Below are 17555 nucleotides of genomic sequence, written 5' to 3'. Positions count from 1 at the left end.
TACTGTACCGAAAATGAACCGAACCGTGACCTCAAAACCGAGGTACGTACCGAACTGAGATTTTTGTGTACTGTTACACCCCTAGCACTGGGCATTAGTAAGACGTTTCGCCGTGTAGGATATTTTGGCAGAACACCATTTCAAAATAAGATTTGTTCTTGGGCCCAATGCAATTTGAAAATATAGTTCTGAAAACTAAACTAATTGTCCAAAAAAGTTTGACCTTTAATCTGTATTTTTTACTATTTAGTTACAAAAATATGATATATAAATCGTGCAAAATGTCATTGTTAATTAAAATACACTGCAAGTCTGATGTATTATTATTAGGGCTGTCAAACGATTAAAATTTTTAATCGAGTTAATTACAGCTTAAAAATTAATTAATCGTAATTAATCGCAATTCAAACCATCTATAAAATATGCCATATTTTTCTGTAAATTATTGTTGGAATGGAAAGATAAGACACAAGACAGATATATACGTTCAACATACAGTACATAAGTACTGTATTTGTTTGTTATAACAATAAATCCACAAGATGGCATTAACATTCTCTTAAAGCGATCCATGGAAAGAAAGACTTGTAGTTCTTAAAAGATAAATGTTAGTACAAGTTATAGAAATTTTATATTAAATCCCCTCTTAATGTTTTCGTTTTATTAAAATTTGTAAAATTTTCAAGTTATAGAAATTTTATATTAAAACCCCTCTTAATGTTTTCGTTTTATTAAAATTTGTAAAATTTTCAATCAAAAAATAAACTAGTAGCTCGCCATTGTTGATGTCAATAATTACACCATGCTCAGTCATTGTGCTGAAAACCCATAAAATCAGTTGGACCCAAGCGCCAGCAGAGGGCGCCAAACACCAAAAAACAATTAACAAGTGGACATTACTCTGTACTGTCATTTTAATCTGTTTGAGCGGGGCATGTGCGTTAATTACGTCAAATATTTTAACGTGATTAATTAAAATAATGAATTACCGCCCGTTAACGCGATAATTTTGACAGCCCTAATTGTTTTTTGTTTTTTAACACATATCTTCTATTTTGACCTTATGGAAATAGTATGATTGGCGCATGTTTATTGTCGTGTCAACAGTGTTGTACTCGTAAAATATTTATATCAAGCCACTTTATGGGCCTATGTTGTTACTTCATCACCCCGGCAACTTGCAGCACATCGAGGCATCAACTGGCGTTTATTGCTCAGCTGTTTTGCTTAGCTAATACCAACAAATGATAAATCTTCGCCAAAGTGCCTTTGCGTGTCCAGTAATAGCCGACGTGTTCGTTTCGTATTGACAACGAGACTTTTTACAGTGCGCTATCGGATTGCAACGTAAGCGCACCTTAAGTCCCGCGTACGTTTATGACCTTTTTAAGTGTTGATATAAGCGGCGCCGCACGAGGTGCTCATTAAAGGCTAGCGTTGCCGTTTTTATGAAGATCGTCGCAGTGCGCCATTTGAGTGAAGTTAAGGTGAGAGCGAAACACAAGAGCGAAAGTGCGTGGAAAGCGTATCAGGAGACAACAGCCGCCACCGCCAATTAACTCGCTCGGAGAGTTACGACGTTCTCCGGAGTGCTCGCGCCTGGCCGGCCTCAACCTTTTGACCGCTCATCCATAAATTAGAGCCCATTAAGTGGCGCACCAAAGTAAGACCTTCATTAGAAGTGCTTGAAATATTCATCATTTCTTTCACAATTAACACTAACCTTCTCCTGCCGCCACTTTGAAAAGACATGTTTAGACACTCGCTCAAGCAGAAAGCTCTAGTGATTAGCTAGCGATGTGCTACGCTTGACTTACTGGAAAGTTAACGCAAAGTTTGAAAGGCCCTCTCAGTCTTTGTCACGGTTCAACGCCAACGTTTTTGATAGGATCCATCTCTTGGATGTTCAAACTTTATTGACAAATTGAGCAATTTAAGTGATCGGTATATCGTTCTGTTCCGAAACTTCAATAGTAATTATTTTATGTACCTAATAATCAGTGTTGTCACAGATTACTTGAAAAAGTAATTTAATTACTGATTACTGATTACATCTCAAAAAAGTAATCTAGTTACTTTACTGATTACTTCATTATCAAAGTAACTAAGTTACTTTAAAAGTAATCTATCAGTTGAGTTTTACCCATTTTTCTCCCTTTGCCGCCTCAACATAAGATTGACAACAGAAATATGTCATCACATGTAATTGACTTTCCGGTGATTGAATTTTAAAGGGGAATATCAGAATTTCGCGCTAGCTTAGCCACTTCGGAGCCCTGAAACTAACAAATATCTGACAAACTGCTTGGAATTTGTTGAAATCAACTCCACCGACCAATTAAACCCCGCTAACTCTAAGATTAAGCCTAATGTCAAAACTTCTGAGTTTCGGGTTATGGTTAACAGTCGAGATCCAATCAAATCATTTTCAAAGTATCGGAATCGGCAAAAAAAATATCGGCCATGCCTTTTTTTAATATATACATATATTTTTTAATTAAATCGTTTTCTAATTGTATTTAACGTTACAGACATAATATGTTACACTCATCCAGAGTCTTTAGTTTAGGCTTAAGGTAGGGTTATCAAATTTATCCCGATAACGGCGATAATTAATTTTTAAAAAAATGTATCACGTTAAAATATTTAACGCAATTAATGCATGCACTGCATGACCCACTCACGCATTGTCGCGCTCAATCTATAATGGCGCCATTTTACCTATATAGAGAGATAAAAGGCAGCGTAAAATGAGTAGAGTGAATTTTGGCAGCCTTTGGAGCCTTTTTTTTAATTGGCTAAAGCCTTACAATCCCTCTCCCTACGATAAGAAATATCATGGGAAGCAATGTGGGGAAGCAAGGTAGCAATTGATCTTTTTCTTAACACCTTATGTTATTTCCCAACGCAAAGATATATCAATTGGTAGCACTATGCACAGTCATGGTTCCACTTCCCATCATGCATTTGGGCATGGCTACAGTATCATTTACTGAAAGCTCAACAAATACACTAGATGGCAATATTTAGTCACAATATACAAAGTCACATTTATCCTTTAAGAATTACAAGCCTTTCTATCCGTGGATCCCTCTCACAGAATGAATGTTTTATAATGTAAATGCCATCTTGGGGATTTATTGTCATAATAAACAAATACAGTACTTATGTACTGTATGTTGAATGTATATATTCGTCCGTGTTTTATTCAATTTTTTTCTTAATGCATTGCCAAATATATATGATCAGGAAAAATTATCGGGAATGATTGGAATTGAATCTCGAGCAAAAAAAAAAAAGCAATCGAATCGGGAAATATCGGGATCGACAGATACTCAAACTAAAACGATTGGATCGGGAGCAAAAAAACATGATCGGAACAACCCTAGTTAACAGCATATCAGTGCCAATGTAAAACAATGCAAACTGACTGCACAAAATTGCACAGGTGGTGGCGGGCGCGGATGCGCATGCACAACCCGGAAATACTCCTCTCAACACACACGCGGTCAATTTGGCCACAAAACGTGGAGGCAACTAAGCACTTTACACTCAATCGGACTTAAAACACATCCCACAGATGCTAAATGAACACATCACCTCACGGCATAAATGTGCAACACGCATATGATGTAAACAAAGCTTACCAACTTGGAGCGATGACTGCCCGTCGTTGCTACGGCAAAGCTACGAAACGGTCGCGCATGTAGGGGGTCCAACCTTTTGCTGATCCCCTCCAGAATGAAGGAAAAATACTCGCCTTCATTCATGGATATCCACAGATCAACATTCCCTCGCAATGTCTCAACACTCGGCGCGAATGTCCACCTGCCTCAGTCCCACAACACGTGACGCGAGACCAAAACAGGAAATAGAAAAAAGAGGTTGTCATGGAAACATGTACCGGGAACCTTTTATTTTAGCATTTTCTATGACTCCAATATTATTCATTCTATATACGTTATGAGGCAATGAAAAAATAGCAACGCAGAGACACTAAGGAAACTACGGAGCCCCTAAGGTGACATGGAAGAAGAAGAAAAAAGAGAGGAAAAAAAAAAGTTGACGTTAAAAAAAAAAAAATTTGTGTCCCTAAAGGGACACGAAAGATTTTTTTCTGTCAAAGCAAAAAAAAAAAAAAAACGCCCCGGGAAAAAAAGACCCGGAAGTAAAAAAGAAAAATTGAGGTTGAAGCAAAAAAAAAAAACATTTTTTTTTTTTTACGTCGAAGCAAAAAAAAAAAAAAAAAAAAGAAAAAAAAAAAACACAACTTTGAAAAAAAAGTTAACATCAAAGCAAAAATAAAAAAATGTTGGAAGATAGTTGTGCTGTTTTTTTTTTGTTTTGTTTGTTTGTTTGTTTCTTATTTAGTTTCAATATGAAAAAAAAAAAGAATACTCAAATGTTGTTACTTAATTTGCTTGTACTATATTGGTTCAATAAACAAAGTTTACAAAAAAAAAAAAAAAAAAAGAAGATAGTTGTGCTTCCAGGTGAGTTTTGGAAAACGAATGAAGTCAACAAGGACCGCCAAATCACAGAACGTTTTCCGACGAAAATGTCTGGTTGAGTTTAAAACTCGCTTCAAATGTCTTCTGCTTATTTGGAAACCGTGCTTAATATCAAGAATTGATATTATGTCATCATATTTTAGGCCTATTTCAAAGTAAAACTCAATTAATCTGCTCCACGGGTGATCACGCCCCGTTGTTGCCATTGTTTACCTGCAAAACGCACGTATAAAAAAGTGGAATTATGTGTTTTTTCATTAAAAAATTGTTTTTTTTTTACTTCTGGGTCTTTTTTTTTTTGGGGGGGCAATTTTTTTTTTTTTTTTTTTTTTAACTTTTGTGTGTTTTTTTTCCCGGGCATTTTTTTTTTTTTTTTTTTGCTTCAACCTCAGCTTTTCTTTTTTACTTCCGGGTCTTTTTTTTTTTTTTTTACATTCGTGTTTTGTTTTGTTTTTGCTTTGACGAAAAAAATCTTTCGTGTCTCTTTAGGGGCACAATTTTTTTTTTTTTTTTTACGTCACCTTTTTTTTTTCTTCTTCCATGTCACCTTAGGGGCTCCGTAGGAAAGTAACTTTAATCAGATTACTGGTGTAGAAAAATGAACGCGTTAGATTACTCGTTACTGAAAAAAGTAATCAGATTACAGTACTGACAACACTGATTATAATATATAAAAAAAGGAGACTTTGATGTGTGAAATCCATAATAAATCTTTTTTTCTCCCAAGAAAAGACAGAATGATGCAACTAATCACATGTTTCAGTACATCAGCTCGGTGCGTTTCATCACTCATCCGGCATTCAAGGTTACGCGAAGTGACTGGCGCACAGCTCCACTTGATTGCTTTTGTCTTGTTTTTCCCCTCGCCTCGTCTCGCTGCGCCGACAATAATAAAAATCTGACGCTACCAAGAGGCCATGTAGAATGTTCACGGCTTTTTGCCTGATTAAAATTTCTCTCTTCATTTGCCAGCAATCACTGACTCCACCGATTCTTGAATTTGTTCTGTAAAAAACATAATAAGGAGCCACGCCGACATGACTGCGGAGTCTAGTATTCTTTTATTAATGGCGGATAGGGATTTAAAGTGTTTACATTTTGATTTATGTGTCCCTGCGTGAAAGATTAGCACGTTGTGTGAAATTAAACATGCCACGGCGGCGTTAGCTTAATTAATCAAAACTCAGAGGCAACAACAAAAAGGCAAAAAGCAACATTTTGCTCTTTACTATCAGTTAACTTCAGATTTACTCTTTTGGAATGAAACTTTTCTGCCAATTAGACCGAGCTGAATCAGCAAAATTAAAAAAACGGCGGGGGGGAGCCAAATTTCTAGCTCGGGCAAAGCTAATCAACCTCCTTGTTTGACGTATGCCGCCGTATACACGTAACATTAAGGAATATCAGTGTCTTCGGGGTTGGTTGCGCGCCATTAAGTCAACATTGACGCAACGCGGCGGACACAACACGGCGCGACCTGATTCAATTACTCGCAACGGGGCAAATATTTTCACATTTTCATATCACACATTCCCTGCAGTGCAGAGCCTGTCATGCAAAAGAAAGGAACAGGAGAGGTGGGCTTTTATGATGGCACGTGAATGCGTTTGACTGCCACCGCCGCTCACTTGGCGGATGATAAAACATGGCGGCAGCATGTGTGCGTCGCATCAAAAAATAGATATGTAAATTGTCTAGTTTGAGTCGAGTGGTGTTTTTCTTTAGAATTTACGGCAATAGACAACTAATCCATTGAAACCCTATCATTGACTGCCAGCTCCTACGAGCTAATAATATCAATGGTACGTTGACATTCAGTGGGGCAAATAAGTATTTAGTCAACCACCAATTGTGCAAATTCTCCTACTTGAAAATATTAGAGAGGCCTGTAATTGTCAACATGGGTAAACCTCAACCATGAGAGACAGAATGTGGGAAAAAAAAACAGAAAATCAAATTGTTTGATTGTTAAAGAATTTATGTCCAAATTAGAGTGGAAAATAAGTATTTGGTTACCTACAAACAAGCAAGATTTCTGGCTGTCAAAGAGGGCTAACTTCTTCTAACGAGGTCGAACGAGGCACCACTCGTTACCTGTATTAATGGCACCTGTTTTAACTCATTATCAGTATGAAGGACACCTGTCCACAACCCTCAGTCAGTCACACTCCAAACTCCACTATGGCCAAGACCAAAGAGCTGTCGAATTTTGTATGTATGTAAACATACACAATGATAACATGAAAATCTAGCTTTTCATGGTCAAAATATATCAGTCAAATAAATGTACAAATAAAATTTTGTGGTGTTTTTCCATTTTTCTATTTCCCATTGTGATCATTCAACATACCTCGTTTTTTAAGACAAAGCAGCGAACAGGAAGGAGTTATGGAGAAGAAACACAAACAACAACAAGAAATACATTAAACGCCTACACGAACTATGAATATGTTGGTGCTATCGTCAGCTAGATGTATTTCCATTTGGGGGGCCTGGTAACCAGGGAAGGTAAAGGGAGGGGTCTAGAAGATAAGTGATTGGGAGGGGTGGAGTGTACACAAATTAGCCCTGTGATCTACAACTCAGTAATCGTGTGAATCCCTTGTGAGTGTGAGCCCGTCGGCAACCAACCCCACACCGCCCCGTCGCTAATCCTGTCACCGAGGTCCCACACCCAAGCGCGCCCTATCACATCCTACCAAACATGCAATAGCCACGCAGACGAGGGGAGAAGCTGCGCAGGCGCCACCCCAGAGCCACGTACCCCACCAAGCCAACCCCGGGGGGGGCTCGGGGTGAGACAGCGGAGCCCATCCCTCCTCCCGCGGCCCAGCATAGGGGCCATCGTCACCTCCCAGGGCCACCCGCGCAACCATCGGCTGGCCTTCAGGGATGGCAAGAGGGCTGTGCCAACTGGCACGGCACACCACGGGGTCCCCCAACGGCCCACCAAGGCAGGGCACGCCTCCAACACACCAGCATCCAGCCGGTGACCTGTGCCAGAGCGCAGGGCGGATACCCGGGCAGAGAGTAGAGGGGAAGGTGGAAGCAGGAGAACGCCGAGGAGCCGCCCACACTCCCGTAGCCGGCAGCGCAGGCAGAAGGGAGGCCACGCCCCGGGAGCCGTGCCATAGAGAAAAACTGTGGGACCCACCTACCACCCTATTACTGTGGCTGCCAGGTCCCCGACTGGCAGCCATTACCCAGCTCCGTGATGGGATTTTGTGGGGAGGGTAGTGCAGTGTATGCATTAAAATAGGAGAGCTCGGCTAGGAGCATTGGGACAGCTGCATGGAATTTCTACCCAGCCGCCCATCCCACTGCCCTTTACTATGTTATTCCAATTTTAATCAGTCGACAAAGCAACGTATTTAAAAATAGCCTCAGCTGAATTAATCACAGCGCGTCTATTTACGTCTGTTAACAGTTAGCGTGTCGCTCAGAAGCCAATCTTTGAAGCTATTGACTTTTCTTTACGCGTGCTACAGAATTCCATTAAACAAACAAACAAGCGTCAAGGGACAGCCCATAACGCGTCTGACGCATCAAGCACACGTTACAGCGCTCACAGCATGTACACACGTTAGCAGCGTGTAAGCGCACCACTCGATATTTCATCTGTACGTATCTCGCAGGAAGGGGTCGCTTTTAAACTCGATAAATATTCATACATGCTAATAACAGTTATTAAAGCCAAAAGACGGAAATCCCTAGTAACTCCAAAGTTAAAGGGTTATTCATGAGGAAGTGTCATTGACGGCAATAGACCTACAACCCATTTGAAATGGATTGGACGCCTATCGCCATCAATAGTAGCCGTTCATGGCTTGCTCACGTGTCAACAGTAAAATTATGCACGGCTGAGATTGCAACAAAAACAAAAAAAAGATACCTGTGTGCGATATTGTTTTGAGGCAAGACAAAAGAAAACGTGGCGAATCCAGCGCGAGAGGCGCCAAGGGGCGAATGACGGTCGGGCAAAGAAAAGCAGTAATGGAATTGTCAGGGGCTCACATCATTGATTTAACGCGGGCACCGTCGTTGCTTTCTGTTGGCTCTGCTCACACATTACAGGTCAGGGGAAAAAAAGCAGAGAGTAATATTAAACACAAGAGCGCACTAAATTGATATCATTTCGCAAAACACATTACATGTATTTTTTTCCCTCAGTGTAATTGCATCCAAGCAGTGTGCAAGTATAAAAGCGTAATGAAATTGAAATGTAATTATTTGAAATTTTGTCCTTTTTTGCTAACAACCTCCGTGGGACTCGTAAGATTCAAAATGTAATGGTATAATAACATGTTTTTAATGTGTTTTCTTAACCCCCAAAGATTTTTTTTTTGTTATATGGTGGGGCAAATAAGTATTTAGGCAACCACCAATTGTGCAAGTTCTACTTGAAAAGATTAGAGAGCCCTGTAATTGTTAGCTAGGGTAAACCTCAACCGTGAGAGACAGAATGTGAAAAAAACAGAAAATCACAATGTTTAATTTTTAAAGAATTTATTTCCAAATTAGAGTGGAAAATAGGTATTTGGTCACTGTCAACTTCAAAAATAGACCCTTAGGTAGACATTTGTAAAATTACCCAAAAATAAGGAGAGAAGACACTCAGTTTTCTTGGCCAAGGAGAGCAAGGAGGGACTAGACAGAGAAATGCTAGATTACGCTGTATAGTCACCAAAATTGATCTAAAGAAAAACCCTCCTTGCTCTTTTTATTAGGGGTTTGTCCTAACACAGAAGGGTGCCGCCCTAAAGGGAGGGGGAAAGCAAGCTGGAAACACCCATGTGATTTTGGTTGGCTATGTGTGAGCATGTAGGTGGAACTAACTAAATACACGTGTGTAAGCAAGGGCACTTAGGTAAAATGGTCAGAATGACCCAGACACTTCAGTTATGCAACGCTGCGGCCATGGAAGATGTCCTCGAATGGAAGATTGTCCTCGAAAGTCTGGACGAAAGTCCAGACGTAAGATGCTGAAGATGTCCTCGAAGGTCTAGTTACGCAATGTTGCGGCCATGAAGCAAGGCAGTTGTCACACCGACCCTTTTTAACACTTTGTAACACTTAAACATTATACCTAGGAAAGCAAGCAATGATCATTTACTGGTTATATCAAATAAGAAAAAATATGGCAATATGTATTATGTATGTATTAGGTATATATGAGCACAAGCAAATATTCAATCAATCAAGCAAATATTCAATCAACCCTCGATAATTAACTCAACAGTCACCTACAAACAAGCAAGATTTCTGGCTGTCTAAATTCTTCTAACGAGGTCTAGCGAGGCTCCACTCGTTACCTGTATTAATGGCACCTGTTTTAACTCATTATCAGTATAAAAGATACCTGTCCACAATCTCAGTCAGTCACACTCCAAACTCCACTCTGGCCAAGACCAAAGAGCTGTCGAAGGACACCAGAGAAAAAATTGTAGACCTGCATCAGGCTGGGAAGACTGAATCTGCAATAGGTAAAACGCTTGGTGTAAAGAAATCAACTGTAGGAGCAATTATTAGAAATGGAAGACATACAAGAACACTTATAATCTCCCTCGATCTGGGGCTCCATGCAAGATGTCACCTCGTGGCGTCAAAATGATAGCAAGAACGGTGAGCAAAAATCCCACATCACGGGGGGGACTTAGTGAATGACCTACAGAGAGCTGGGACCACATTAACAAAGGCTACTATCAGTCACACAATGCGCCGCCAGGGACTCAAATCCTGCACTGCCAGATTTGTCCCCCTGCTGAAGAAAGTACACGTCCAGGCCCGTCTGCCTTCGCTAGAGAGCATTTGGATGATCCAGAAGAGGACTGGGAGAATGTGTTATGGTTTTTGGTAGAAACACAGGTTCTCGTGTTTGGAGGAGAAAGAATACCGAATTGCATCCGAAGAACACCATACCCACTGTGGAGCATGGGGGTGGAAACATCATGCTTTGGGGCTGTTTTTCTGCAAAGGGACCAGGACGACTGATCTGTGTAAAGGAAAAAATGAATGGGGCCATGTATCGAGAGATTTTGAATGAAAATCTCCTTCCATCAGCAAGGGCATTGAAGATGAGACGTGGCTGGGTCTTTCAGCATGACAATGACCCAAACACACAGCCAGGGCAACAAAGGAGTGGCTTCGTAAGAAGCATTTCAAGGTCCTGGAGTGGCCTAGCCAGTCTCCAGATCTCAACCCCATAGAAAATCTGTGGAGGGAGTTGAAAGTCCGTGTTGCCCAACGACAGCCCTAAAACATCACTGCTCTAGAGGAGATCTGCATGGAGGAATGGGCCAAAATACCAGGAACCGTGTGTGAAAAGCTTGTGAAGAGTTACAGAAAACGTTTGGCCTCCGTTATTGCCAACAAAGGGTACATAACAAAGTATTGAAATGAACTTTTGGTAATGACCAAAATGGTTTAGGTTTACCCTGGTTGACATTACAGGCCTCTCTAATATTTTCAAGTGGGAGAACTTGCACAATTAGTGGTTATCCAGGGCGTGTGTGGAATTGTCTGGTTAAATAATGATTTTTTTTCCCCCTGCCAAATGAGTCCCAAATGTTCCAAATTGTCAGCCGCATAATTAAACATTTTGTCCACGTTTTCCAAAAATGAACAAGTCACCAGATCAACTGTGTATTAGTATTGCACCAACTCTGTATTAAATCTCACATGCTGCTTTTTGACCCACACTCTTACTCTGTATTGCTGCCAAATAACCTCATAAACTTCATAGATTGCAATCGGCTAACATTATTGTCTCAAATCATTTTGTTAATATCCTGTGCTTTTTCAAAAGTAAAGTCTGGAAGTTCGACTTTATTCATGACTAACTTCTTTACAAAAAAATGATAAGAGTGCCTCTCGTTTGTCGGATTCGGCGAAGGTGCGTGCGACGGGTGATTAATAGCGGCATGGGCAGCGCTTTATCGGAACATACTAGAGGGAACGGGAGAACACGTGGTTTCAGGAGGAGCCTCTTTGCTGTTGGATGCCAATGCTGGCTCTCCAGATAAGAACATGGTGTTAAATGGGGAAGGGGTCCGCACCAAGTAGAATCCAGTGTGTGATTGACACCATTTTCGAGGAGAAACAAAGATAAGGCTCGTGCGTGTACACTTTTAACAGTCTGTCCCGTTTTATCGCTCGTAATATGACAAAGAAAACACGTCCCTCGTAGCAATGTTTGAACAGATTTTTGCTGATCAAACCTTATTAACTATTGCAGGTGTGCCTTAACAACTCACAAAACGAGGGAAAAAGAACATTTTTCAAGCGACGAGCCAAGTCGGCGACCTCCATTGATCTCCGCGTGACTCAAAATTAATTCCCGCCGCGGCTGGGAATGAATGGCGTCATTGTACTCCAGCGTGGGCGGCCATATTGCAGTATTGCAGTGAGAAGTGCGCCCGAATGAAAGAGGCGATACCGAGAAGGTGCTTAAAAGTGCTTTATGAAAGCACTCCACGCAGCAGGCCAGAGTTCCTCGTTCGGCTTCCTCCTCGGTGGACGCATTTGCCGACCAAACAACGGCAGACTGGCAGATAAAACAGCATATTCCATCAAAGACAAATATTACCATTGCAAAAGCGGGAGCAGATGGACTAGAAAGTGGAAAAGTGAGCCAACTGGGCGCAAACTGGCCAGTTCTTAGATTATTAGCTTTTCTTCCGTGGAAGATTCAAGAACGATTCACAAACATCCAAATTCCAAATATTTAACTCATTTGCTCTCAAAAACATATGAACACGTTCTGTTTTCAATTGCTTCAGTGTGCCAAAAACATATTTATACGTCTTTTGTTTTTTGTTTGTTTTTTTAATGACGAGGCATCTATAGGTTCCTATGTATCTAAGATACAATGCACAAAGCTCAAAACCCATTTTAAAACAATAAAATTCAATTCAACTTCCAAAAACTCCAAGCTCTTTGGGGGAAATGAGAAACCTTGGGGAGTACCACAGTCAGGAGAGATCCAGTCCCAGGACGGATAGACAGGATGCACCAGGACTGCTAATGGGAATTAGCAGACGGGGTGTTCTCCGAAATTTCCAGGTTCGTGGTGAGTCAGTAACAGGCACACTTTTGCTCAATAGACAATGTTTATTGATTAGAAAATGCAGAATAAATTAGATTTATTGATCACAATCCCACAAAAGCAAGCAAACAGATATCAAAAACAAGCAAACAAATGGTAACGTGATGCTAGCACAACTAGTTGTCCCTTAGAAATGAAAATCGCTTACCGTGACAAACGAGTGGGAAGCTAACAACACTCCAGTAAAGCGGCAAAGGGACAAAGGCCAGGTGATCCGTACGTGACCCGCTGGTAGACCTCACTGGTCGCCCGGAAATGTTCGGTTTTTGTAGGGACGCACCCCTCGGAGGCGGAGAGGCCAACTTCCGCCCCCGAGCGGCACGGCCCTGTCCAATCACAAACATTTAAGCTACTTTTGGTTCAGCCCCCTTGAAAAGGGGCTTTTCACATGGGACAAATGAGCTGTGCTGCAACAGATGCCAAAATATTATGGGTGCAAAACAAGTTATCTCTATGGGACTCAGGCGTGTAGTAAAACAATACTATGGTGCAAAACAAGTTATCTCGTGAGATTCTCAAGCGCGTCTCCTAACTGTGGGAACAAGGTGAAAAACAATAGAAGTTATTACAATCTATGTCACAGAAGCAACCATATATCACAAAAGCATAATGTAATATTTTCCCACATCAGAAGGAGATTTTAACTCAAAATCTCAACCCCATACAAAATCTGTGAAGGGAGTTGAAAGTCTGTGTTGCCCAACGACAGCCCCAAAACATCACTGCTCTAGAGGAGATCTGCATGGTGGAATGGGCCAAAATACCAGCAACAGTGTGTGAAAAGCTTGTGTAGAGTTATAGAAAATGTTTGGCCTCTGTTATTGCCAACAAAGGGTACATAGCAAAGTATTGAGATGAACTTTTGGTATTGACCAAATACTTATTTTCCACCATGATTTGCAAGTAAATTCTTTAAAAATCAAACAATGTGATTTTCTGGGTTTCTTTTTCCACATTCTGTCTCTCATTGTTGAGGTTTTCCCCTGTTGACAATTACAGGCCTCTCTAATATTTTCAAGTGGGAGAACTTGCACAATTAATGGCTGACTAAATACTTATTTGCCCCACTTTCGTTTAAAGCTGCTGATACAGAATGTGTCCTTGATTATTTTCTTTACTGTTTTGAACTGTTAAGTTGATACTGAAATAGTAGTCGGTTTAGCCTGAGAGGATTTTGGAACAATTTTGGAGCTAATGTACGAAACGGGGGGCATCAGTCATCGATTTATAATCGAATCATAGCCTGTGAATCGTTAGGTGCCCAAAGATTCCCCCCTCTAGCTGCTAGAACTCCCAGTCCAAATGGATTGGACGTCCGTCGGCGTCAATGGCACTGAAACACTTGCCTTGCGTTGTTGAAATCTAGCACAGTCTTTTAATATTTATATCCGAGTTTGACACTTTTATCTGCGTTCCCTCTGGTAGAAGAAAAATTCGGAACTTTCCGCCCCATCTGATAGCGCCTCGGTAAACAAACAACGCGTCCCGGTGGGAGCGAGCCTAGAACTTGCAGGTAAAAAGATTGATGTCGTATGTCCTCTCCTTTGTGCTATCAAGCGGCATCGCTAGCTGCTAATTAGGAAGCTGTAATGAACATGTTAAGACCAGCTTTCGGGCATCTGTACCAATGCCTAAACAGTGTGTCGGAAGCTTCACCGTGTTCTGTATTTTCTGGATTATAGGCTCCATCGCAATTTATTTATTTTTATTTCTATGTACAGTCCAAAAAGTACAGGATCTTTAAGAATGCCAAACGTCAAAGACAGCAAAGAGCAACAGAAGTGGTGGTGGAAGCTTGGGGGGCGAACCAATTGTGCAGTGTCACACTGCATTATGGAAGCAATAGATCCAAGACGATACCCCCATCCCCCCAGCTCTCACGGGCGCCCATCGCCAAACCCTCAGTCCCCGAGCCTTCTTTGCGGGTGTGCACGCCAGAATGTTTACCCGTCGAAGTGCGAATTCGGCACATTTTATCCGTCGGCCTGGAGATTTTGTCTGATTGCGCATGCCAGAATGTGTACGGTGAAGTGAAATTGTCTGAATTTTGAGTTTTTGTCATTGCGTGTGGGAGGAACATGACGGTAAACTTTGATGATTCACCTTAAAGCAGAAAACTCTGGCAGATGTACGTGTCAGTGCCTTGTCAGTCCAAACTTTTCTCCTGTTTTGAAGCTTGTATTGTTGTGTGCGTGGCGACACACAAACATACACAAGCGCATATGCAACCTGGAAAATAAGACCGCTGTCTACTTGCTGCTTTTTAGCATATTAAAAGTAGCTTGCGCCGGGTGTACGCTGTTTATCCTTCTAATCTCATTGCTCTCTTGATGGATTCTTGCACTTTTTGTATTAAAAAACAACAACAACAACGTTCCAGGCGCAGAGGAGAGCTGATGTTCAAAGACAAACTGCCCAATTTTCTTCCGATACGGGAAGTTTTTGCTCACCTAAGACCGAGCGAGAACTCATTAAATGATTATGTGCGCATTGTTTGGCATCTGAATAATTCATGCTCTCATGATTGCCGTGTTTGAATGTTTTCATGTCGGGCGGTGCACGGAAGCGGGGCGTTTGCAGTTGGGGTGCGCTCGTCTGACTTGGCCATAGGTAGAGTCTTACGTAAGAGTTCAAGTATTCTGATTATTATTAATATTATTCCTTCTATTCGGCAGTTAGCGTTGGCTCTGTCTCACAGTCGTCGTCGGGTCTCTTACACTTGCCACTCATCACCCGCTCTCCGTCTTTGGACCGTGACGGATGGGCGGCGGTTGCCTAGCAACACCATTCGGAAGCCAGTCCGTTTCATCTGTCCCGGCAACAAAAAGAGAATTAAAGCTTTTGAAATATTTGGAATCAAATGTTTTTGAACATTTTTGTCTCGGCGGAGGAAAGACTGATGCTGTAAGCTATTCCGAAACGAGCAAGCTGCCTTCTTAATGTACTGAAATTCTCAATGAAAATTCTGAATTTCTTTTCTGATGGCCATTTTCAGGCAAATGGTCATAAGAATGATTTCACTCAGACAACATAAATTACTCGCATACATGTTCGTCCTTCGAAAATGCTGAGCTGTGTGGCTGACCTTAGTAAAGCTCAAGGGCGTAGGTTCGCATAGTGACGGTAGGGACATATCACTACCAACTTTTCAGGATGCTTAAATTTTTCCCACCAACTTTTACACAACCTTATTTGCATTATTTAATGACTTCAGTTCTATAGATAATTTAAATTGTCCTCCCATGTTGTAAGGATAGAATTAATCCTACCATTATTAAGTGAATTACGGTACTTTCAATGTGTTGTTGTCCGGGCAAAAGAGGAGGTTTGGTCCCCCTACATTAGCACATCGTTCAAACCACTTCACAACTGGATTTAAGTGTCCGATCGCGAGTGGAAACACACGACAACACAAAAGATGATACATGCAGGCGTTGCCTCTGTAGATATTTTACAAACATTAACAAAGAACGTAGGCTCGTGGCACTGTTTCCCTCTCTCATTAACTCGCTCACTCGCTTGGATGAGGCACTTCTTCTTCACGTGAGCGCGTTCTTCTTCGCATGAGGAAGCGCAAGGGCGCCCCCACTTGAGGGTGAATGCACCATAAAAACTAAAAGGCATGCATTCCAATTAGGGCTGTCAAAATTATCGCGTTAACGGGCAGCAATTAATTTTTTAAATAAATCACGTTAAAATATTTGACGCAATTAACGCACATGCCCCGCTCAAACAGGTTAAAATGACAGCACAGTGCAATGCCAACTTGTTACATGTGTTTTTTGGAGTTTTGTCGCCCTTTGCTGGCGCTTGGGTGCGACTGATTTTATGGGCTTAAGCACCCATGAGCATTGTGTAATTATTGACATCAACAATGGCGGGCTACTAGTTTGTTTTTTGATTGAAAATTTTACAAATTTTATTAAAACGAAAACATTAAGAGGGGTTTTAATACAAAATTTCTATAACTTGTACTAACATTTATATTTTAAGAACTACCAGTCTTTCTATCCATGGATCGCTTTAACAGAATGTTAATGTTAATGCCATCTTGTTGATTTATTGTTAAAACAAACAAATACAGTACTTATGTACAGTATTTTGTATGTATATATCCGTCTTGTGTCTTAACTTTCCATTCCAACAATAATTTACAGAAAAATATGGCATATTTTATAGATGGTTTGAATTGCGATTAATTACGATTAATTAGTTTTTAAGCTGTAATTAACTCGATTAAAAATGTTAATAGTTCGACAGCCCTAATTCCAATATAATGGTAAATAATACACTTTAACTTTTAACACATATTGCCAAAGGCTGAACAACGACCTATATGCCAATATATACCAATATTTTTTATTTCTATTAAAAAAAGGTTTCAGTAAAATGTTACATATTCTTGTGCATTTGCCACTTATTGCCAAAGTTAACATTGAGGCTTTGGGCCTCTTTTGACCTCGTTGTGAGTTTGTAAGGTTGTGACTTCTGATTAAACAATACTCGATGCCAATCAAAACGTTTGTTCTTCTTTTCCCCCAAATTAGAATCGACAAGAGAAACGATAAAGAATCGAATCGTTAAGCAATATCGACAATGGAATCGGAAAAATCCTATCAATTCCCATCCCTGTTCATAGACATGCTGACCAAATTAATTTTTGCTCAATGAAAGCATCTGCGGGGGCGCCTTCCCGAATGATATGCCCTATTTTCAGTTGGTCTCGTTGAGTTTAAACGGTGAGAGGTGTTACTTTTCCATCATCTCCTCCGCACGTCCTCTTGGGCTCACTTTTTATCAAAGACGAGGCATGCAGGAGTGCTGGCACCTGCACGCTAAAGATTCCCAAAGTTACGGAGGAAATTCCCTTAAACCTTTTAAAGGCTGCTTACATTTTCTTCCACCTCGGGCTATCTGCAAAGCTCCCCTGCTGCTTAGTC

Source organism: Corythoichthys intestinalis, chromosome 13, assembly GCF_030265065.1.
Source record: "Corythoichthys intestinalis isolate RoL2023-P3 chromosome 13, ASM3026506v1, whole genome shotgun sequence".
NCBI lineage: Eukaryota > Metazoa > Chordata > Actinopteri > Syngnathiformes > Syngnathidae > Corythoichthys > Corythoichthys intestinalis.
The sequence above is the reverse complement of the archived record's forward strand: the minus strand, read 5'-3'. Positions refer to the sequence as shown.